This window comes from Doryrhamphus excisus, unplaced genomic scaffold, assembly GCF_037039965.1.
Source record: "Doryrhamphus excisus strain RoL-2023G ecotype Guam unplaced genomic scaffold, RoL_Dexc_Guam_v1.1 HiC_scaffold_24, whole genome shotgun sequence".
Classification (NCBI taxonomy): domain Eukaryota; kingdom Metazoa; phylum Chordata; class Actinopteri; order Syngnathiformes; family Syngnathidae; genus Doryrhamphus; species Doryrhamphus excisus.
Window position 1 is genome coordinate 6,317,501 of NW_027621862.1, and position 25,000 is coordinate 6,342,500.

Genomic DNA, 25,000 nt, shown 5'->3' on the forward strand with positions numbered 1-25,000 from the left:
AGAGAGTCCTTTTTCAGTCGAGTCTAAAAGTGGGGGCAATGTGAAGCTGTGTCTGTGCCACCTACTATGTTGCTGTGTCCCTGGTCCAGTGTGTTCCCATCTTGGGTTGGAATGTCCCCATGCTGGTTGTAATGGCCACAAAGTCCATCAGCTGAGGTAGTGGGGTCCATAAGTGCGTTGCTACAAGATACTCAGCTGTAAAAAAAAAAAACTACTGTCATGATCTGTGTACGGGGGAACAGGTACAGGACCATATATACAAGCATCATCATCATTATCATGCATCCTCCTCATCTGCAAGGGCGACTGCAGTGAGCAGACTCGCCTGTAGGTGGCGAATATTTAAGGAGGCTCTTCCAGCGCGCCGGGGGGGTGGAGGAAGAGAGACAATTGTGACGTCGCACACGCAAATGGATGCTGAGAGCCGGCGTTTTACCCACGAGGACCAACTTTGTCAAGCGACACCTGACGGGATTTCCTTTTCCCTCCTGGCTTGAGCGATTGGACCGTGGGCAAGGTTCCGGACCCGGGATCGGACGGACAAGCGGATGCGTGGTCGTGAGTGGAACCGCGGCTTTCGCCACTGTTTTGTGAATAAGCACTGACTCTTCGGGAACTTTTGGACACTTGCGGGGTGGGGGGGTAAACTTTCGGGATTAATTTGGGTGTTTCATGATTGTCTTTGTTGCCGGGTGGGATGTTTAGTTAGTTAGGGGGTTAGTTAGTTAGGTTGGTTGGGAGGGGATGACATGCGGGGTTGTTTTGGTGCAATTAAACTGCCGTGGTGTGGCTACCCAACATTTTCGACAGTCCTTCCTTTTTCTTACAGCTGATATCCGCTCCCCCCGTGACCTTCCTTTTTTGCGTTGTAGCCTCGTACCTCTATAGGAGGGCGCGATCGTTACGGGTGGGGAATACAGTCCGTTGATGAGGATAAGCGGGATGGATTTCAGTGGTTAAAGTCTCCAGCTACCATGAAAATTCCCCTTTGGCCAATCGACACCGCATCAACTCACCAGCAGTCCTCGTTAGTATAGTGGACAGTATCTCCGCCTGTCACGTGGAAGACCGGGGTTAGATTCCCCGACGGGGAGTTCCTCTTTTGTATGTCACAATGTCACGTTGAACCTCGAGTCGGGTTGCGGTTGCAACAACCAGTCCGGTTAAACAAACCCTTCTCATTAGAACAAAACCTTTCTTAATCTTCTTCTCAAGGTGTTCAGGTGTCTTGTACAATCTGACGGTCTTTTGCTGCCAAATCATTCCAGTCGTGGATAACGGAGCTGACCAGGAAAATGCCAGCTGTGGGATTTCAACCAGAGCCTCCTGAGCGTAAGGAACCTTAATCTGGCGCCTTCGATCACTCATCCACCCAACCTAAAACAGTGCCCTGATCAGGAAAAAAAAAACTGTGACCTTGTGAGGTTCACTGACAACAGAGGACACTCAAAAGGAGCCGCACGATGTTGATAAGGGAGGTCTGAATTTAATTGATTTAGTCTTGAAGAAACAGGCACTGAGACTAAACGTGCTCAGAAAATTTCTGGATCCAGATTGTCGGGCTCCCTGGAAGGAGTTTTTCCTGAAGGATCTGGGTGCATTAAATAATTTTGGTGTATTTAATCTTTGTCTGTTGCCCCCCAGCCCAGTGCTCGGGGTCCTCCCGAACTTTGTAAGGGAAGCCTTACAGGCGTGGGCCGCTTTGAGGCCTTTTGCTGTGGCAGTTCCTGGTTCATGGATTGATTTGTGTAAAATGCCTCCGATTCAATCCAGACCTCCTCTCTTCTCCCTCCAAAGAGAGGACAAAGATGATGGGAGAGTCGATGGAGAGAGCTGGGTGAACAGTTGTAAAGGATATTTTTTCACCTTTTGGGGATTGGAACATTGACTTTGTCCGTAGAAAATTTGTTATGTCGAGAGTGGTGTTTAGAAGAAAATCAGTTTTGGTGTTGTTAAACTCATTTAAAGAGCACCTGTTCAGATGGTGGGGCACCCTGCTAACAGGTGGCAAACCTCCTGATGTGGGCTTCGCCCCCCCTTGATTGACCCTGAAAACGTCCGATCTCAGAAGCTAAGCAGGGGCGGGCCTGGTTAGTACATGGATGGAATACAAGGACAATACAAGGGAATACAAGGGCAACAGGACAATCCCTTGGTACTTCATGGAAACGATGTGAGGTGCCTGGCTTTTAACTAGAAGTGGAAAGACTTGTGTAGCCCCTCACACAAACCATGTGTCTTCCTCCCATGCACATGTTGCCAGCTGATCCTTGACATCAGCAAAATTTTGGTTCTAGGACAATGGGGTCACCTGGCCCCCTTGGTCTTTTCCAAGCAGTCACGGTGGCCGAGAGGTTAAGGCGTTGGACTTGAAATCCAATGGGGTTTCCCCGCACAGGTTGGAATCCTGTCTGTGATGCTTTGGCTGGGCATTTGTTGCCGCCATGCTGTTTACCTTGTGGTGGAGTACTGTTGGTTATGAGGGCTGGGGTGTTGTCCTTTCGCGGCCCGCATTCTCTACATTGGTGGTCTAAATTTTGGGTAGAGGATAATGGGGTCCACTGTCCCCATTGATCTGCTTCTTGCAGTTTCGGTGACCGAGAGGTTTGTTGCCACTCTGCTTTGACATGCTGTTTTCTTCACCTCTCCCCGGTCTTTCAGCGGCCTTGTCGAGGGTGTTTCACAGGTGGGTGGGTGGTGTGATGTTGGATATGGGGGCCAGTGGGTTGTCGCCGTTTTGTTGTTCCTGGAGCACATAAAGAAGAGTGGCCAGTACGGGGGGTCGAACCCATGACCTTGGCGTTATTAGCACCACACGCTGACCAACTGAGCTAACCGTGATAGCTGCAGAGAGCCGCTGGAATGACAAGGCGCTACGGAACGCGTATCGGGCGGAGCCTCTCCGACCCACACGTCGGCTCCAAATCCCACCTCCTGGGGCTCTTCCGGCACCACTCCTCTCTCCCTGCTCCAGCAGCGGAGCGCCGGCTGACGACATTGGGAGTATCGTCCCCATGCATTTGGGAGCCAGTCGCCTTTCGTCAGCGGAGAGGAGTCACCGTCTACGCCTGTGGCTGTGCCTGTACTGTGGGAGTTCTACACACAATTTCCCGCTGTCCAGTTCGCCAAGCACGCTAACGCTCTTCCTCCACCAGGGATATTTCCCAGCTGCTGGCACTGCCCGCTCCAACCACACCGGCTGCGTCATCCGCTTTGGTGGGCCGACTTCAGGTGGAAGGTACGATATCCTGGGCGGGGGAAGCTTCTCCTACCACAGCATTAATTGACTCTGGGGCGGACGAGAGCTTCATTGATAGCGGACTGGTCAGTTCTCTTAACATTCCTACTGTTGAGCTTGTCCCCCACAAGAATGTCTGCTCGCTAGATGAACATCACCTGGCATGCATTGCGCATCAGACGTGCACCATATCCTTGGTGCTGTCGGGTAACCACCACAAGGTCACTAATTCTTTTCTTATGCCCTCTCGCTCAGCTCTGTTAGTACTCGGCCTCCCCTGGCATCCCGTGCGTGTGTTGTGATGTTTTGTCATTCAGCGCCACTTTGCAGAGGCACATCCACTTGACAATTTAATTTGTTCTCCGACAGTGTTTCCCAATGTGGCATTGGTGGTTCAGTGGTAGAATTCTCGCTTGCCAAGCGGGAGGCCCGGGTCCGATTCCCGGCCAATGCAGTATATCGCAGCTTATACTTTTCTTTAGAGCTCATGTTGAAAAAGTACAAAGGCCCTTTTCCTGCGAAAGGGCAGAATTCAGAAAACGTAAACAGACCGTAACAGAAACCTTACAGCAGTCATGCTGTTGTAGTCTCCGTCGCGCAATTGGTCAGCACGTTTGGCTGTGAACTGAGAGGTTGGTCGTTCGAGCCCACTCAGGGACTCTCAATTCACACATGTGTTGGACTTTGGACTTGTATGAACATTTTTCCCCATTGGCGAACTGTTTTTGTGTTGGTGCCAGATGCACTGCTGGCACTGTGGCTAAGCTGGTCAAAGTGCCTGTTTAGTAAACAGAAGATCTTGGGTTCAAATCCCAGCAGTGCCTGGGTGCTTGGTCAGTGAAACTTTGGCAGCTGATTTCTGAACCATGTACTTCTTTTTGTCACTTGCCCTTCAAGAACGAATTGACGTTGCATCCACAGCTGACGTGATTGTTGTGGATCCCATTACGCCAGAAGGTGCTTGAATCCAAAGAGTATGACATTGTGATGTGTTGTCATTCAGCGCCACTTTGCAGAGGCTCATCCACTTGACAGTTGAATTTTTTTCTCTTACAGTGTGTCCCCACGTGGCATTGGTGGTTCAGTGGTAGAATTCTCACTTGCCAAGCGGGGGCCGCGCTCGTGTCGTTGACATTTGCTGCCAGCCAATCAGGATGGTCACAGACGTCAGACAAGCAAAGAGACTCGCCTGCCACGCGGGCATGATTACCATTACCATTACCATCTATCAGGGATGGCAGCTGAATTAGGAATCAATGCCAGAAACCTGCCACAGGATTTCAGATAATGTTTTGATGCAGACTGGTCATGATGCCTCTGATTAATTAAATTAGTTAATTAATTAAAATTAATTAAACCATTACCTGTGAGAGGTAAGGTACACCATTGCACTAAACATTGATAGAATAGTTAGTAATGGAGTTAGTAGTGAATAACTAACAATGCTTGTGGGGATTTTTTTGGTTTTGGACATCTTTCAGATAAATAAACAAGCAAACTGACCCGGGAACATCATGGCTGTTCCTGACAAATGAACATAACAGGAGGGTTAAGATGACTACACTTCCAAAGTTCTCAGCTATGACTGAACCTCTCGCTCCTTTGTTCCCTGAGAAACTAGGTTGGCTGTGGAACTGATCAAACATCAAGAAGACCACATCAATTAAAAAAAAAACAAAAAGTGATATCTTGCCCGAAAAAGGCCCGGTTAGCTCAGTCGGGAGAGCATGAGACTCTTAATCTCAGGGTTGTGGGTTCGAGCCCCACATTGGGTGGTTCAGCTCTTTTGGTGATACATCTTAAAGATTTCTTTCCTGTGGAAAATTCTGCAACATGCGGAAAACATTTCATTCGAAGTACACAAAAACAAATCTCATTCTTGTATGACGCGCTCATACAAGAGCGCTCACTTCGCATGTGAGATGAAGTGGAATCGATGCCTGCATTCTCCAAATGGTATATTATGCCTTTTTCTTGCCAAAAAAGCATTCTCAATCTCCCACATCGTACCGGATACTTGGATTAATTGCATTATAATGATGTTTCCTAAAAACACAGGTGGTGTCAAAACTGGTGCATTAGTATAGTCCGATGAGGATGGGATTCGAACCCATTCGTGCAGAACACAATGGATTAGCAGTCCATCACCTTAACCTCTCGGTCACCTCATCTCCTTTGTGGACATGGTCTTGTTGACTCAAAATGACACATCTTAATTAGTGTTTTGGTGTTGCAGAAATTCTGGCAGCCTTCTTGTGCAGCGGGGGGATTTAACTCAAAGGCTAGAGTTCTTGTTCTACCTGCAAGAAATAGCGGGTTTGATACCCGTATTGTCGAAATGATATGTTATGGCTTTTTTTCCCCAACAAAAGTGTTCTTGATCGCTGGCATCGTACCTTATACTTTGATTCATTGCATGCTAATAATGTTTCTAACAATACAGGTGTGGTCAAAACTAGTGTATTTTTACATCACCACACTTCAAGTGGTCAGACAATCTTGCCACAACACAGAGTATGAACCACTATATGATTATGGCTGTGAGCTATGCTTTTCTGGGCAAGAACCATAAACTCAGACTTGGAGGTGCAGATTGCTCATTCCAGCTGGTTCTTATTCGTCTGCGAGCAAAGCTTGAATTTCATGTGGGTGTTGTCCTGGCGGGAGAAACATTTTAGCTTGTGTCGGCACGGCTACCGTGACAAAAGCCCATTTTCCTTTCCAGTAAATGTGCACCAGCTGAACACTTTGCAGTGAACTAATGCTGTGAACATTTGCGCAAACTCAAGGTCGGGTCCCATGTCCTGTTTGTGTATGATTGTAACATGATATGCATCAGGATTCTGTATGTCACCTCCCAACTGCACTTGTCTGGTCTTAATATGTAATTGTCTGGCTGTGTTGTCATGATCGATGTTGATGAAATCAAGAGAACAAAGTCACCCCTATTTGCCAACTCATGATGTAAACAGCAAATGTGCTGAAAACTGGGATTGAACCAGAGACCTTTAGATATTCAACCCAACACTCTCCCAACGGAGCAATTTCAGCTGCGAAGGTGTTTCTCTGCTTTTTCAGTCTGGGTTAAGAGTGGGGGAAGGGTGACGCTGTGTCTGTGCCACGTACTATGTTGCTGTGTACCTGGTCCTCATCTTGTAGAGCAGGAGCCCACAGGGGTCAGGGTAGCTGGAAAGCTAACAAATTCCCATGTGCACAGCATTTAGTACAAGGGTCACTGTCTAGAGAAATGGACATCTGCCGATCTTGCTCTAGTGGGTGTGGTCATGAGGGCCGTGATAAGGCATTGAAAATTCGAGCCAGATTAGCTCCACCTTCTAACAAAATGAAACATATTGAAATTAAATCAGCATGTTGAATTGTGTGATAAATAAGCAAATACAGACATTTCTGGTGGTGGCCTACCCCTGGCAGATACCAAAATAGGACAAGAAAAGTTTGAGCTAGATCAGCTTTGTGACTAACAAATTGAAACCGATGCTAAATTGTTCAGTACTGCAAACTTCTTCAAAAATCACTAACGCCAGACAGGGCCACACCCTCGGAGCTGACCGAGATTAGCTTGTGGGCTAACAAAATAAAACCACTTGCAAAATGTTAACCATGTTAATGCTTATCCCAAATGACCATTGTCAGACATTTCGTATGGTGGGGAACCCCTGCCAGATGCAATGTAATGCAATGTAAATGGCCTTGCCCTTGGATGACCCAGATCAGCTAGGCTAGCCATTCCACCTTACAAAATATGACCACTTGCAGAATATTAACCATGTCAAGATCAATGGGGCTAATAATACTGTTACAGTCAAGAGCTTGTGAAAATTTCTACAAGATTATAATTATTCGAAGCCTTCATCGTCCTCCAAATCAGAATCTTCACTCCATGCCTCATCTGAATCAATCGGTTCTTCACCCTTGGCGACGTCAGGATCAGCCTCCTCTCCAACAATGATAGTTTCATTGCTGTCTTTGTCGGCGCATTCTTCATTGCGGATCCTTGGACCCATATAGGTATGAGAAGGCTGTTGCTTTCAGCCCAGCCATAGTCCGGTTGTTGCTTAGATCCACAATATTGTGACATATTGCGACCTTTTAACCTTCATCTGAAGAGTACGTTGACAAGGTGGCAACAAAGCACAGTCAACTCGTTTGACATTTGCCAATGGGTCATCCTGAAATGCGACAAAATAAGTTAAATACCTTAAAGATTTGTTGACCTCTGTATACATAGGTAAAAACACATTCATGTAGATCGATCTTACAAATTTTATTCAATGATTTCAATGTTCAAAACTCATTTCCCCCCATTATCCATTCCATCTTCATACCTGATTTACTTTGCCAGTAATCTGTACTAACTTGCTGTACCGTGCTTCATCAACATCAGTGTTCTTGCTTTGGGCATATATGCGGGGAGGTGTGCCTGCTCTTTTAACATTAGAGGAGCAAGGGTCTTGCATACCCTTGGTAACTTGGGATTAAACAGGCCATGGAATGTTCCTGCCTGTAAAGCACTCTATTGTCTATTGTCCCAGCACACGGATATAAGGGTGATAACTAACACTATAATAGAGTCAGATTCCATCCAGCAGTTGATCAATGCGACACTCACAGGGCCCCGGGAAGCGCGCATGAGACCTGAGCATCAGGAGCCGATGGGAGACTGCAGGAGGCAAGGCTGACAAAAAGTGGCTGACACCCTCTGGAGACCGACTGGTGCGAGGGAAGTGGGGTCCACGAGGAGCGCAGACACAGTGCCCCGCAACCGAGCCATTTCCTCTGCAGAATTACTGCTTGGGGGGCACCAAACGCGAGCACGTGCAGTGCATTTCTCTCAGCACCATCCACAAAATGCATCCTGCCTGAGTCTGCTGTTATTGTTTACACAAGAAGGAGAAGTGCACCGTTCCTGGAAGCACTGCAAGACCAGGTCAATACATGAAGCGGATGGTGCAAGCTCCAATCAGAGCTCCCTGTTCCAAAGAGCAATTTCATGACGTGGAGTCAGTACTCCAGTCTCCCAATTGAAAGTCTGCAGCAACTGCACAAAGCCACTGCCTTTGCTCAGAATGACGTCACAAGAGTGCTACACAGACTGACTCCTTGAGATAACCAGAATACTCTACATACACTCTACAATAGTCTCTGAATTTGGACACAAGACCAGTGGGTGGGCTTTTTGTGGGCGACCTGATGAGACCACCACTTACCATGTGGCATATGCAATAGATTTGTCCAGGCGAGACCGGTCCAACTCATACTTACCAGGCAGGGGAGATACCTGGATGGAATCTGACATACGTACATGTGAGGAAGACAATTGGTTTGTGTGCAGGGCTACACAAGTCTTTCCAGTTCCAGTTAAAAGCCTGGCACCTCACCAGTTTCCATAATGCAACAAAAGATTGTCCAGTTTTTGAGGGCAAAAAGGAGGCATTTGTAAGTCTCATGACCAAAGGCCTGGTTAGCTCAGTTGGCAGAGCATCATACTTTTAATCTGAGGGTCCAGGGTTCAATTCCCTGTTCAGGCGGTGAGTTGTGGGCCCCTTCCCCTCAATGTTATACCCAACCTCTTTACCTCTTTTGTCTTGCTCATGTGGTCTGTTTTCTTTAACCTGCAAATGTCCATATACACAAGGGTTTTTCCTTTGTCGGGAGCATTGTAGTACATATCACATGTATACTACATATGACATCAGAAATGATGGGTTTTGCTTCAACAGACCAAGCCCTCTGATTCAAAACATTTATTTGAAATGTTAGAGATAAAAGAAGAGCTAACAAGTCACTGAAACACAGGCAAGGCACTGCTGGGATTTGAACACAGGATCTCCTGTTTACTAGACAGGCACTTTGACCAACTAAGCCACAGCACCGGTGAAGGAGCGGCGCTTAGTGTTGGGAGAACCACTGCATGACGGAAACCACACGAGTGGCCAGACTTTCAGCAGGACTGGTGAAATCATGCCAGTCTAAGCTGACAGAACCGACATTTTTTTCTCCTCCTTGGGCTTCGCTGTGTCGAGGATGAGGATGTTGTTTGCACGCAATGACACCACAGCGGCCACCTCCTTCCTATAAGCCCCTTCGTGCAGGCCAGTGATGCACCCGATCAGTCATCCGGGAAATATGGATTGTGTGTCCAAACTGGGGACAGATGCTCGTGTACACACCTTCAGGATTTCAAGCACATATCCTTGTTCCCATTCGTCACCTTGATTTTTATGTAAACGAAGGAATTGAAAGGCCATGTTTCCACCTGGGGACCGTCTGCGTGTGCGGCATGTCACTGGGTATGTTGTTTCACTCTCCTCGCTGCGAGAAACTTTGAATTTTGTTGTTTGTCTCTTCTGTAATTAAGTGTTTTTACAAGTGTCACAGGAGTTTGAACCTGACAACAAGACCCCTAGATTGTACCCAAAAATACTTTGCTCATCAAAGAGTAAAGCGGGTGTCCTGGTTTGCAATGCCTCGATTGTTACGCCAGAAGGTGCGAGTCACATCCAAAACAAAGGGCATGCTGGAAGCATCGCATGCGTTAGTATGGCTTCAACTGAACAGATGTTGCCAGGGCGTGAGTCTTTGTGGCGCAATCGGTCAGCAAGCTTGGCTGTTAACCGGGAGGCTGGTGGTTTGAGCCCACCCAGGGACATTCTCTGGATGTATCTGTGTTACTGTTCATTAATGTTTGCGCTCCACTCTTGCACAGCACTTGTGTGAAGGAAAGAAAACTCACAGCCTCCCTGTACTTCGAGGCGAGTTCCTGGTGGGTGTCGAGTGGAGAGTGGGAGAGATCAATACACAAACCAAGATAGAATTTGCCCAAAATTAATTCCTGACACCACAATCCTTATCACACTCCCTGTCAGCCCACGTTTTAAGTGGGTCTTAAAACAATGCAGCTGCAAAAAGCCCCTTCTCTCTCTGCCCGGCTGTTTTTACATATTTCAGATTGTGCAGATGCGGCATCGACTGGCCAATAAGAAGTTGCCACCGCCCTGGACAGCAGCAGATGTTGTCCAAATGCAGATGGGCCCCCAAATCCTCCTGTAGGTGGATGCCGCTGGTGACCACATGACCTGTAAGCGATATCTCTGTCACGCCCTGTGTGGGTTTGCCCGTGACAGTTTATGTTTGAGTTTACGGTCTGGGCTTTTGGTTTCCTTTTGGCACGCTCTTATTTTGTTTGACTTCCTGTTTTTCCTCGTCTGCCTCCGTTGTCTTAGTTACCCACACCTGTCCCTAATTTGAGTGTCTATTTAGTTCAGGTGTGTGCGTCTCCCTTTGTGGGATTATTATCGTTTGTCCTCCTGCTGCCTGAGTTGCCTTTTCCTGCTGCTGCATTTAATACATGCAATAAATATTATTTACCTGCATTCGGTCCTGCTCTCTGCATCCTGGGGTCGCACCGCAACACAGACATGCCGAAGCGTGACAGAATAATCCCACCAAAAGATGACGACCTCGCAGAGAATGCCTTCTGGACCTGGCAGCTGTTCAAAGCCATGGAAGACGAGGAAATGGCGAGACCGCCATGGGAACTGGAGGACATAGTGCGCGGGCCGGATGACACGCTCGTCTCAATGGCGTGGTTTTTTCCCGGACCCACCAACAACACTCCAGACCGTCCGCGACGCCGACGCAAGCCGCGGCGCCGGAAGGAGAAGCCCTGCTCGTCCTCCTCTCCATGCCGAGCCAAGGTACCCCCGCCCTCCTACTCTGCTGGTTTCGACGAACCCGACGGAGATCTCGAGTTCGACGAGTGGACCCAGCATTTTTTCGAGGAGTTGGAGCAGGCGTGTGCGAGGTACACGCCGAAGGAGCTGGAGACCATGGTATGGGGGCCGGCCTGCACGCTAGTGCCCCTGGCTTCACACGCAGCACACCCTCCGACACGGCGGCGTCGCCAACGCACGGCACGTCGTCAAGAGGTGTGGCCGCCCTCTTCCGCCCCGCCATGTCACGCCACGGCACAGCTGTATCCTTTCGCTGTTGCCGAGTCGCAGCCGTTCGTGCACCCACCGACGGCTCACGTGCCAAGCGGCATCCCGGATTCCGCCTGTGCCCAAGCCGCGCAGCCCCAGGGGTTCCCAAGACCCGGCTCCCATGCCAAGCTGCGTGGCATCCCTGATCCCGCCCGTGCCCAAGCCGCGCAGCTTCAAGCCGCGCAGCTTCAAGCCCAAGGAAGTGGCTGCGGCCGGGACTGCTGACCTGGAGGAGCCAGTGACCCTCCTCCAAGCCTCCCGACTCCCTTCCCTGGTTTCGGCTCCCTCTGGTGACGGCGTCTGGGATCCGCCTACGAGAGGGGGGGCTAGTGCCACCTGCTGGGCTACGCTGGAGGCACAGCCCAGCCTGCCAATTGAAGGGGAGGATGGCGCCACCTGCGGGGGGAGTGAGGAGGCACAGCTCACTCCACCAGCAAGACGAGGAGCAGGGCCTGCTGGAGCAGATGGAGAGGCTCTGGCAGGGACGACGCCTGCTTCTTCGCCGTCTCCGCGTCAGGGCCGGACGCCTGCTTCTTCGCCGTCTCCGCGTCAGGGCCGGACGCCTGCTTCTTCGCCGTCTCCGCGTCAGGGCCGGACGCCTGCTTCTTCGCCGTCTCCGCGTCAGGGCCGGACGCCTGCTTCTTCGGCGTCTCCGCGTCAGGGCCGGACGCCTGCTTCTTCGGCGTCTCCGCGTCAGGGCCGGACGCCTGCTGCTTCGCCGTCTCCGCGTCAGGGCCGGACGCCTGCTGCTTCGCCGTCTCCGCGTCAGGGCCGGACGCCTGCTGCTTCGCCGTCTCCGCGTCAGGGCCGGACGCCTGCTGCTTCGCCGTCTCCGCGTCAGGGCCGGACGCCTGCTGCTTCGCCGTCTCCGCGTCAGGGCCGGACGCCTGCTGCTTCGCCGTCTCCGCGTCAGGGCCTGACGCCTGCTGCTTCGCCGTCTACGCGTCAGGGCCGGACGCCTGCTGCTTCGCCGTCTACGCGTCTGGGTCGGACACCTGTGGCTTCTGGACTTCCTGCTGGAGCCCAGGTTCCACACCCAGGGCGCCCCCCTGAGGATGCCTACCTCGCTCTTGGTCGAGGGCGCCCCCTGGAGGGTGCTTACCGACCCAACCATTCCCTCCGTCACGTGGAGGGGTCTTGCTGGCTCCGCTGGGCCTGCCGCCCCGGCCGGCCCCCTGAAGGGTCCCGTCGGCGACCCACCGCCGGTCCCCCCACCACCCTTCCCTCTGAACTGTTTCAGACGTCTGGGATCCGTCCTTGAGGGGGGTGTACTGTCACGCCCTGTGTGGGTTTGCCCGTGACAGTTTATGTTTGAGTTTACGGTCTGGGCTTTTGGTTTCCTTTTGGCACGCTCTTATTTTGTTTGACTTCCTGTTTTTCCTCGTCTGCCTCCGTTGTCTTAGTTACCCACACCTGTCCCTAATTTGAGTGTCTATTTAGTTCAGGTGTGTGCGTCTCCCTTTGTGGGATTATTATCGTTTGTCCTCCTGCTGCCTGAGTTGCCTTTTCCTGCTGCTGCATTTAATGCATGCAATAAATATTATTTACCTGCATTCGTTCCTGCTCTCTGCATCCTGGGGTCGCACCGCAACACAGACATGCCGAAGCGTGACAATCTCCCCCTATCCTGTAACTCATGGGGGTACGTGTCTGCTTTGCACAGACACTCATTGTTCCATATCTGTGCGTAACTAAACCAGTAAATGTGTTATAATAAAGTAATCAGTCTGATGTGTTTCGCGACTAAGTGTTGTCTATATCCGTGCATGTGAGTGTGTCAAGCCAAACTGTGAGATGAGTATAATAAACTAAAACAATATAATGAATAACCACCTTCTTTCCCCCTCATGGCCTCGACAGGGGCCACACAAAGAAACAGATTCCTAGAGGTAAGAGAAGCAACAAGAAACACTTCGATCTTTGTTTTATTCAACAAGAATCAGACGGTCCTCCAAACAGCCAAGAGAGTCCCCCTCAGGATCTCCCCGGAGATGGACCAGCTGGTACTGACCCCGTACGTCTCCGAAAAGCCCCAAGGTGACTCTCTCTATCAGGCATCTCAAACGGGGAATGCACCAACAGGCAAACAATCCCAGAAGGAGCAAGCATTTTTAGCTTGTTCCACCATCAAAAGCCAATTGTTAAACTGTCCCGAAATACCTGTTAAGAGGATGAATGAGGTGTCCACCAGGTCCCCACTTATCGCCCTCAGACCCCAGCGTATCGATTGGGTCTGCTTCAGGGTACCTGAGACTTCAACAAAACATATTCGCACCGGAAAACATTCAGGGGAGTGCCAATGTACGTAGAGGGTGACATTGACACAGACTTTCTTTATTGTCATTGCACAATAACACAGCAGTGAAATTGCCAACGAAATGTTGTTGCCTGGCTCCCGTGTAATAATAAATAATCAATAAAAATGTGGAGAATAAATAGTTGACATCAAATATGAACAATGTACAGCGTAAACAGTAATTTGTACAAATAATTTAAATAATTTAGAATAAATAACAATAATTTAAAGTCTTGGTTGTGCGTGTGGGCAGGTAGAGGCTTATTTGGCATTGAGCAGTCTGACGGCCAGGGGGAAGTAGCTCTAAACCTGGTTGTTCTACAGCAGATTCTGCAGAGCCTTTTCCCTGGCCAGGCGAGAAAAGAGTCCATGCTGGGGGTGTGTGGGGTCAGAGTAGATCCGACGGGCTCTTGATACGCAGCGGGTGTTTGCTATGTCCTTAATGGGGGGGGGGGGCAAAATGATCTCCTCCGCTGTCCTCAGTCCTCACCACTCTCTCCAGTAACATCCAGTCCGAGGCCTTGCAGCTCCCAGACCAGACGGAGATGCAGCTGGTCAGCAGGCTCTCGATGCTCCCTCTGTAGAAAGTGGTCAGGAGAATGCGGTCTGTTAAGGATGAGTTAGTCGATTTGAGCTGGAAACATTTCAAAACATGGCATGTTTTTTTCCAAAGAAAAATCGACAGCTGCCACTTGGTCAGAGCATGGTGCTAATAATGCCAAGGTCACAGGTTCAACCCCAGTACTCGCCCATGTTCTTTATTTGCTTGTTTGCATGGAGAAGTTCAATGGGGACAGAGGACTTGTCCGAGAACCAAAATTTAGACCACAAGCACAGTTGATGCTGACCATTAAGGAAAAAGAAAAACCCAGGCCCAAAACCACCCGGGCTCCATAACCAACAGCACACAAGTCAACTGCGAAACACCCCCATCAAGGCCGCCAACTGACCGGGGAAAAGTAAGGAAAACAGCATGGCAAAGCAGAGCGGCGACAAACCTCTCGCCCACCGTGACTGCATGAAGCAGATCAATGGGGGCAGTGGACCCCATTGTCCTCGACCCAAAATTTTGACCAGGAGCACAGAGAATGTCGTCTGTTAAGGATGAGTTAGTCGATTTGATCTGGAAACATTTGATGCAATATAGTCCTGTGGTCGGTTAGCTCAGTTGGTCAGAGCATGGTGCTAATAACATCAAGGTCACGTGTTCCACAATCCCCGTACTGACCACTATTCTTTATGTGCTGCAGGAACAACAAAAGCCCACTGTGACAACCCACTGGCCACCATAACCAACATCCCACCACCCACTCACCTGTGAAACACCCTCAACAAGGCCAGGGAGAGGTAAAGAAAACAGCATATCAAAGCAGTGCGGCAACAAACTTCTTGGTCACGAAGACTGCAAGACTGCAGATCAAAGGGGGCAGTGGACCCCATTATCCTCTACCCAAAATTTTATATCACAAGTGCAGAGAATGTGGACCGTGAAGAAACAAAAAAACACCTCCGGGCCCCATAACCAACAGCGAACAACCCAGTCAACTGCGAAACACCCCTATCATGGCCGCCAACTGACCGGTGAAAGGTAAAAAAAAAAAAGCAAAGCAGCACCGTGACTGCATGAAGCAGATCAATGGGGGTGGGCGACCCCATTGTCAAGACTGCAAGGAGAAGATCAATGGGGGCAGTGGACCCCATTATCCTCTACCCAAAATTTAGACCACGAGTGCAGAGAATGCAGAAGGAACAACAAAAGCCCCTGTCAACAACAACCCGGCCCTCACGCCCCAGTGCGGCGTTGCCCGGGAAATATGGATCACAGGTATTTGTCAAAACAGGGGCTTGTTGGTCTAGTTCTATGATTCTCGGGTGCGAGTTCAATTCCTGGACTAGCCCTCCCTGTCCTTCGACCTGATTATTGCTTTTTCTTTCGACACAATTCCCAAAACAACAGCATCAGTGAAGTTCAATCAACTCTAATGGAATCTGACAGGATGTACTTTAGGACCTGACGATGTCTGTACCCTTGCAGGTGGTGTAATGGTTAGCACTCTGGACTTTGAATTTTTTATCCAAAGCTACCAGAGAGAAGAGGCTACAGGAGTGCTGGTGGTTGAGGGGCATAGCAAGGAAGGACAGCCTTCTGTCATTCCTTCGCTATACCCTCAGCTTCAAGAACATTAATACTCTTCTTGACATAAAAGAAGGATCCTTGCCACGCCACAAGTGCTCCTTCTCCAGGCATCCTGTCTGATCAAGCTGATCAAGGAGCAGAGCCAGTGCATCCTCCACACCTCCCACCAGGCTTTTCAACTTTGTTCACGCCTCTGTTCACCCTCTTCCCTTCCAAATTACTACTGCAACTACCTCTAATACCATGGCCCCTGTCCCAGCATCTGACTCGAACAATGAAGTTTCTGTAACTGAGCTTGTTAGAATAAAGTGTATATACAATTATTATTTTGTTTATCACCCTTATATCCATTTGCTTAGACAATAGAAAGTGTTTGAATGTGCTGAAGAAGGAATGTTCCCGTGACCCTGATCAGAGACCCCCAGCAACCCCCAGGTCCTGGAGGTGCCTGGATGCAGATACAGCAACCCTGCAGATGTTCATGTTGATCCTGCAAGAATGTGTCAAGATAAGAACTCATAAAACATTACAAGTAATTGCTCTTAAAAACACACACACATAGACAAACAAATACAGCTCGTGCAACTGCCTTCTCCACCCCCCCTAGAGTTGCACGACCATGTATTGGGACCCCCGAAAGAGAATAAAAAGAGAGGAGTGTGAACTGCATATTCAGAGTGGAGCGGCATGTCACTGGGTATGTGGTTTCACTCTCCTCGCTGCGAGCAACTTTGAATATTGTTGTCTGTCTCTTCTGAATTTCTGTATTTAAGTGTTTTTTAAAAGTGTCACAGGAGTTTGAACCTGACAGAGCTTCAGCCAAAGCAAAGCCAGGTATCATGTGTCCCTTTGTTGGAATAGTTGCATCTTGTGCCTGTAGTGACACTGCCTGCAGTGATGGTTATTTCACCACCACCACCTGCTCATACCCCGTTGGAGCAGCAGCAACCACCTCCTGTGTCAAAAAAACTCAAACAAAAACCATGTCTGTGCTGTGGCCAACCAAAATCAAAATATCAAGGTAATGGGACATCAACACACAACGTTTATCAACGAGGCCCTGTCAGATACTCTTATTGCTGCAGAAGGTCTGACAGACTCTAAGATGACCCAAAGATTTCAGTCAAACAGACTTCTTCCAGCGATAGGTGGATGAGACAAGAAAGAGGGTGGAGGAAAAACAGCAGAAGAAGAGAAAGGGGGAGGAATCTCCTCCACCCCCTGTCCGAAAGTGCCTCTGCAGGATGCAGCTGAAGCAGGGCCCGAAAAGCCCCCGCCTCCACGCTGGCTTCAGAGAAGTACATCTACTTGGGAAATGGAGGGATTTCCAGGCCTCTCCTTTCTATGACAAGGAGAAACAAAGGCGGCAAAATAAGTGAACAATATGTATGTTCATTATTCATAACTGCTTACATGTAGATTATTATTTGTTTTTTATTATTGAGAGTGTTCTTGAGTGTGGCAACCTGATAAATAAATATTCTTTGTTACATTGCATTGATTTTGTATTTTATTTCAAGCACTGGTATCAATATAAGTCTGATAATTTGTAATGATATAGGGATTAATTGGAAAAAAATAATATTGTGGAGAAGAAAACTGTGACTTGACTGATGGCTTAGACGGGATTCAAATACCTGACTTCATTTCTCCAAAGTCTCTCTGCTTGTCTGACATCTGTCTCGCATCCTGATTGGCTGGCAGCAAAGGGCAAAAACACACGCGCGGCCCGGCCGACTCACTGACCATTGCACAGAGACTACATCAGCATCACTGCAGTAAGGTTTCAATAAGTTTCTACTTCTGACAGAAATTTGCAAATACTCAAGTGCTGTCCGCCTTAACTCTCAGGTGGTCCGGACTGTTACTTTTCAGGTGTCATTCTGAGTTCTGCCCATTCGCAGGAAAAAGAGCCTTTGTACTTTTTTCACATGAACTCTAAAGAAAGGTATAAGCTGAGAGACACTGCATTAGCCGGGAATTGACACTGCATTGGCAAGCTGGAATTCTACCACTGAACAACCAATGCCACATGGGGAAACACTGTCGGAGAAAAAATTAAACTGTCAAGTGGCTGAGCCTATGCAAAGTGGCGCTGAATGACAAAACATCACAATATCATACTCTTTGGATTTAGCACCTTCTGGCGTAATGGGATCCACAACAATCATGTCAGCTGTGGATGCACCGTAGACTCGTTTTTGAAGGGCAAGTGACACGGTACGTGGATCAAAATTCAGCTGCCAAAGTTTCACGGACCAAGCACCAGGCACTGCTGGGATTTGAACCCAGGATCTCCTGTTTACTAGACAGGCACTTTCACCAGCTAAGCCACAGCGCCAGCTGAGCAAGTAACCCTGGCAATGCTGCCTTTACTCTTCTAGACATTAACTGCTTGCAACGTTGAGACAACGTTGTCGTGTGTCATTTGGTCAGCAGCTGGGGAATCCCGTATATATTTGGCACCGATACAAATGGGTTTACAAATTGGGAAGAATGCAAGGGCTCTCCAAAAGAGTCCAACACAAGTGTCACACGAGGGTCTAGAAATGGTCCCTGGGACTGACACAAATAACTAGGCTGTTAATCTGGACTAACATAACATAATAACCACATGGAAAACAAAACGCAGAGTGTATGAAACCTCTCGGTCACCAAGACTGCAAGGAGCAGATCAATGGAGGCAGTGGACCCCATTATCAAAACAAAACCAAAACCCCCCATCGACAAGACCCCGCCCCTCATAACCCCCCGGCCCCATAACCAACAGCACAGAACCCAGTGAACTGCGAAACACCCCCATCAAGGCCACCAACCCACCAGGGAAAGGTAAAGAAAACAGCATGGCACGGAGAATGCGGTCCGTTAAGGATGAGTTAGTCGATTTGAGCTGGAAACATTTGATGCAGTGGTGTCCTGTGGTCGGTCAGCTCAGTTGGTCAGAGCGTGATGCTAATAAAGCCAAGGTCATGGGTTCACCCCATCTGCTCCAGGAACAACAAAAGCCCACGGCAAAAACCCATCGGGCCCCATAACCAACAGCGCACAACCCAATCAACTGCGAAACACCCCCAGCAAGGCCGCCAACCGACCGAGGAAAGGTCAAGAAAACAGCATGGCAAAGCAAAGCGGTGGCAAACATCTCACGCACCGTGACTGCATGAAGCAGATCAATGGGGGCGGCGACCCCATTGTCTTCTACCTAAAATTAGACCCCGAGTGCAAAGAATGCGGACCGTGAAGGAACAACAAAAGCCCCCGTCAACAGGACACCACCACAAGAAAAACCTATCCAAGGGCACCTATGGCGTCAATGTACGTCAGGTTGGAAGTGTCGAACCAGGGTGAGGTTTGCACACCTTGTCTGGTCCTCAGGGCGTCCGGTGGCATGAGGTGAGACCCTACGGAAGTAGCACTATAGGCGCTCCACATCAATTAACAATACGGTTATTGGAGGAAGGAAAGAAATCGGGGCACAAACACCAGTCATGTTCTCGGTCGGTAACCTATCACTCACGCCGGGTCCACCGCACCACCACCAGAGGTCAGCCCTGAGGATCGGCCAGAAGAAGGCATCCACCAGTAAGGTAGAATTACACTAAGAGGTATTAATGCCGGGTTGTACCAATCGGGAACCTGTGGAAACGGTAATGCACATAAATTTACCTTTCGCCACTGTGCTGCTGAATATAAGCTTACCTTTGACCTCTGTAACCTTGGAGTGCGCTATGGCGAATGGCCTACAATTAGCCAATAAAACAAAGCATTACTTGTAGAATTTAGGCAATCAATCCCGCTACCTCTCACATGCAAAGCAAGTGCTATACCATTTGAGCTAAGGTCCATTCTCAGAACTATATTGGTTCTTGAATTAACTGACTACTGGATCGTGGGAGGGAGCAAAGCAGCGGCTCAACATAGTCAACAGTGCATCCCATGCCGGAAAGCTCGAGGAGCGACGGAGGAACAAAAGATGGCTGGCTTACCTCAAGACCGCATTGAGCCTTCCCCACCAATTACCTATGGTGGCATGGATTGTTTTGGCCCCTTTCACACAAAACAAGGGCGTAAAGAACAAAAACAGTACGGCCTACTATGTTCTGGAGGTGTTCACATAGAGATGCTGGAGGACATGACCACTGACTCATTCATCAATGCCCTAAGATGCTTCTTTGCCATCAGAGGTGCTGTTTGGCACATCCGATCATATCAAGGAACATACTTAGTTTGAACTGAAAATGAAATGGAAAAGTCACTAAAGGAAATAAACACAGAAAGAGTAACAGAATACCTGGCAGATAAGCAATGCAACTTTGTCATAAATGCAAGCCATATGGGAGGTGTTTGGGAGCGCCAGATCAGAACCATCAGAAGCATGCTCATTTCAGTCCTAGCAAACAGTGCTGGCAGGTTGAATGACAGTTCCTTGAGAACCTTTCTTTATGAAGCCATGTCTGTTGTGAATAATTGCCCTCTTACTGTGGACAATGTAAACAACCCATGTGTCTGGAACCACTGACACCTAACCACCTGATTACCATGTAGTCATCTATTCCCATGCCACCACGTGTTTCCAAAATGGCGCCGCAGACGGCTGCCTCGGTGTGTTGGTCCTCCAGCACCTGGACTCCGCAGGAACCTATGCTAGGATCTTGTTTGTGGACTTCAGCTCCGCCTTCAACACCATCCTCCCAACTCTGCTCCAGGAGAAGCTCTCCCAGCTGAGCATGCCTGACTCCACCTGCAGGTGGATTACAGACTTCCTGTCTGACAGGAAACAGTGCGTGAAGCTGGGCAAACACATCTCAGATACGAAAACCGTCAGCACCGGATCCCCCCAGGGCTGTGTTCTTTCTCCTCTGCTCTTCTCCCTGTACACAAACAGTTGCACCTCCAGTCACCAGTCTGTCAAGCTCCTGAAGTTTGCGGACGACACCACCCTCATCAGACTCGTCTCTGACGGCGACAGGTTCACCTACAGGTGGGAGGTTGACCATCTGGCGATTTGGTGCAACCTGAACAACCTGAAGCTCAACACCCTAAAAACAGTGTAGATGGTTGTGGACAACAGGAAGAACTCAGCCTCTCCTGTCCCCATCACCCTCTGTGACTCTACAATTGACATTGTGGAGTCCTTCCGCTTCCTGGGTACCATCATCTCCCAAGACCTCCAGTGGGAGCCGAACATCAGCTCCCTCATCAAGAAGGCACAGCAGAGGATGTACGTCCTACGTTCCTATGGCAGCTGAAAAAATTAATCCTGCAAAATACAATGATGGTGCACTTCTACAGCTCCATCATTGAGTCCATCCTCACCTCCTGCAATCTTCCATCCCTCCAGGATCTGTACGCCTCCAGGACCCTGAGGCGTGCAGAAAGGATTGTGACCGATCTCTCTCACCCCGGATACAGTCTCTTTGAGAGGAGGCTGCGGTCCATCAGGACCAAAACCTCATGCCACAAGAACAGTTTGTTCCCATCTGCTGTCAGCCTCATCAACAAGGCCCGGAACCCCCTGGCACTGTTCACACCCCACCTCTGCCTCATCCTGCCACTTTGACACTCTATATGTGTTAAATTAACGCTCAGTTTGGACTCTTAGGAAAAACAATCAGACTGCACTTCCGGAATAACAAACAAAAAACAGACTGTGTACATATACTTATACTGCATTCTGTATATTTTGTATTTTCATTTTTTAATAGATGTGTCTGCACCTACTTCACCAAAACAAATTCCGAGTATGTGTTTGATCATACCCGGCAATAAAACCATTTCTGATTCTGATTCTGACCACCTGGTAAATTTGTCAGGGAGGACTTGTAAGACACTCTGCTTCAGACTCTGCTTCCTCTATGGAAGGTATGTCAGTGGAATTGAGAAGGGCCTCAAAGTATTCCTTCCACCATCCGACCACATCCCCAGTCGAGGTCAGCAGGCCTCGTCTCCACTGTAAACGGTGTGGACTGGGCACTGCTTCCCTTTTCAGAGGCGCCGGATGGTTTGCCAGAACCTTTTCGGGCCCGACCGAAAGTCGTGCTCCATGGCCTCACCGAATTCCTCCCACACCCGTGTTTTTGCCTCGACAACCGCCGAAGCCGTGAACCGTTTGGCCTGACACTACCTGTCAGCTGCTTCCGGAGTCCCACAAGCTTCAGCTTGACGGCGGCCCTGACCTCTGGTAACCACCATCCAGTTCGGGGCCTGCCGCCACGACTGGCACCGACCGCCGGTGCTTCCCCCCGGGATGCAGGTGAAGCTCTGCCAGAGGTGAGAGTTGAAGACTCGATGAATGGGAGACTCTGCCAGACGTTCTCAGCACACCCTCACTACTCGTTTGGGTCTACCAGGTCTGTACAGCATCCTCCCCCGCCATCTAATCCAACTCATCACCAGGTGGTTATCAGTTGACAGCTCAGCCCCTCTCTTCACCCGCCTGTCCAGAACATGCGGACACAGGTCTGATGATACGACAACAAAGTCGATCATAGACCTGAGGCCCATGGTGTCCTGGTGCCAAGTGCACTTATGGACATGCCTATGTTTGAACATGGTGTTAGTTATGGACAAACTGTGGTTCGCACAGAAGTCCAATAACATCACACCGCACGGGTTCAGGTCAGGGAGGCCGTTCCTCCCAATTACGCCCGTTCAGGTCACACTGTCATTGCCCACATGGGCGTTGTAGTCTCCGATCTCCCGTTTGGCGCCTACGCACAAATGACAGTTAGGACCTTTTCCCCAGCCCGAAGGCGTAGGGAAATTACCCTCTCGTTCACCGGGGCTGACTCCAACACAGCCGGGGGTCTATTAATAAGCCCACACCAGCCCGCTGCCTCTCCCTTGCAGCAACTCCAGAGTAGAACAAGGTCCAGCCCCTCTGGAGGAGTTTGGTTCCGGAACCCAAACTGTGGATCGAGGTGAGTCCAACTGTCTAGTCGGAATATCTCAACCTCTTGCACATGTTCAGGTTCCTTCCCCACCAGAGAAGTGACATTTTATGTCCCAAGAACCAGTTTTTGGGGGGGAGTCTGTTTCAGGGGCCTTAGAATCTCATCTCTGCTATTTGCAGATGATGTGGTTCTTATGGCCTCTTCGGGCTGTGACCTTCAGCGTTTACTGGGACGGTTTGCATCTGAGTGTGAAGCGTCTGGGATGAGACTCCAAATTTGAGTATCTCCAAATCAGAGGCCACGGTTCTCAGTCGGAAAAGGGTGGAGTGCTCCCTCTGGGTTGGGAATGAGGTCCTACCCCAGGTGGAGGAGCTTAGGTATCTTGGGGTCTTGTTCACGAGTGAGGGAAAGTGGGAGCGTGAGGTCGACAGACGGATCGGCGCAGCCTTGGCAGTAATGCGGTCGCTGTACCGGACCGTCGTGGTTAAAAAAGCTCTCAATTTACCGGTCGATCTTTGTTCCCACCCTCACCTATGGTCATGAGCTTTGGGTCATGACCGAAAGAATGAGATCTCGGATACAGGCGGCTGAAATGAGTTTTCTCCATAGAGTAGCTGGACTCACCCTAAGAGATAGGGTGAGGAGCTCAGTCATCCGGGAGGGCTCAGAGTAGAGCCGCTTCTCCTTCACATCGAGAGGAGTCAGTAGAGGTGGCTCGGGCATCTAGTCCGGATGCCTCCCGGACGCCTCCCTGGTGAGGTGTTCCGGGCATGCCCAGCCGGGAAAAGGCCCCGGGGCAGACCTAGGACACGCTGGAGGGATTATGTCTCACAGCTGGCCTGGGAACGCCTTGGTGTCCTCCCGGTGGAGCTGGAGGAGATGGCCGGGGACCGGGAAGTCTGGGCTTCCCCACTAAGACTGCTGCCCCCGTGACCCGGACCTGGAAAAGCGGAGGAAAATGGATAGATGGATGGACTTGTATACTACAATGAGATGGACACAAGTGCAATATTTATCGTAACAGTTCTGGAAGGAGTATCTGACCAACATTGCTCTGAGACAAAGATGGCATACGCCAAGAAGAAACATGCAAGTTGGAGATGTGGTGATCGTCAAAGAGGAGGAGGTTCCCCGAAATGAACAGAAACTGGCCATAAGAGTGACAATGGACTAGTGAGGACAGTTGCGGTGTTTCACGATGCTTCAATGTCCCGCATTGGCATGTGAATGCACTCGAGAGCAATAAATGCATGGAGGACATCAGTAAAGGAAGCGTGAACTCTTTACTGGTCCAGGTCAGCTAAGGAACAAAGACAGGTCATCTGCAAGCTCTTCAAAGGACACGTAAAGAGCACAGCCATAGCAGAGGATAGTTTCGATCCATCAACCTCTGGGTTATGGGCCCAGCACGATACCACTGCGCCACTCTGCTGCTGACATCAGTGCAAGTTCCCTGCTTTGTGCGGCTCCTTTTGAGTGTCCTCTGTTGTCAGCGAACCTCACAAGGTCTCAGTTTTTTCCTGATCAGGGCACCATTTTAGGTTGGGTGGATGAGTGATCGAAAGCGCCAGATTAAGGTTCCTTACGCTCGGGAGGCACTGGTTGAAATCCCACAGCTGGCATTTTCCTGGTCAGCTCCATTATCCACTACTGGAATGATTTGGCAGCAAAAGGCTGTCAGATTGTACAAGACACCTGAACACCTTAAGAAGAAGATTAAGAGAGGTCTTGTTCGAGGGAGAAGGGTTTGTTTTACCCGACTGGTTGTTGCAAAGGCAACCCTGCTCAAGGTGACATAAAAAGGAGAAACTCCCCGTCGGGGAATCAAACCCCAGTCTTCCCCATGACAGGCGGAGATACTGTCCACTATACTAACGAGGACTGCTGCTGAGTTGATGTGGTGTCGATTGGCCAAAGGGGAATTCAGAACAGGCTCGTGGCCCATGACCATTTTTATGGTAGCTAGAGACTTCAACCAGTGAACTCCATCAATTTTCTGTACCGCTTATCCTCATCAAACGGTTTGTATTCCCCACCCGTTACCAGCATGGGGACATTCCAACCCAAGATGAGAACACACTGGACCACGTACACAGCCACAGACGTGGCACAGACGCAGATTCATCCTACCCCCACATTTCGCCCAGACAGAAAAAGCAGAGGAACACCTTTGCAGCTGAAATTGCTTAGTTGGGAGAGCGTTCGACTGACTATCTGAAGGTCTCTGGTTCAATTCCAGGTTTAATCACAAAAACATGGTAAACTACAGTAAAAGTGAAACAGCACAAACACTTCTAAATATTTTGTCTTTGAACTGTTCTGCTTTCATGTTTTTATGTGGGTGTTTGTGGTGTGGCGGTGCCACTTCCGCTATTGTTCGCTATTTACGACCGCCTGTTAGAATAAAATGTAGATACAAGTATTATTTTGTTA

At 49.5% G+C, this 25,000-nt stretch overlaps 5 non-coding genes across 5 annotated transcripts; 3 read left to right on the plus strand and 2 right to left on the minus strand.

The window, feature by feature from the left end:
• The first annotated feature begins 2,337 nt into the window (after nt 1–2,337).
• trnas-uga (transfer RNA serine (anticodon UGA)) lies at nt 2,338–2,419 on the plus strand. The gene has a single exon. It is a non-coding gene; the product is annotated as a tRNA-Ser (tRNA).
• Nucleotides 2,420–3,621: 1,202 nt separating this feature from the next.
• Nucleotides 3,622–3,692, plus strand: trnag-gcc (transfer RNA glycine (anticodon GCC)). Its single transcript has one exon. It is a non-coding gene; the product is annotated as a tRNA-Gly (tRNA).
• Nucleotides 3,693–4,940: 1,248 nt separating this feature from the next.
• On the plus strand, nt 4,941–5,013 carry trnak-cuu (transfer RNA lysine (anticodon CUU)). The gene has a single exon. It is a non-coding gene; the product is annotated as a tRNA-Lys (tRNA).
• Nucleotides 5,014–5,327: 314 nt separating this feature from the next.
• On the minus strand, nt 5,328–5,409 carry trnas-gcu (transfer RNA serine (anticodon GCU)). The gene has a single exon. It is a non-coding gene; the product is annotated as a tRNA-Ser (tRNA).
• A 12,532-nt stretch (nt 5,410–17,941) lies between these two features.
• Nucleotides 17,942–18,015, minus strand: trnat-agu (transfer RNA threonine (anticodon AGU)). The gene has a single exon. It is a non-coding gene; the product is annotated as a tRNA-Thr (tRNA).
• Between the last annotated feature and the right edge of the window lie 6,985 nt (nt 18,016–25,000).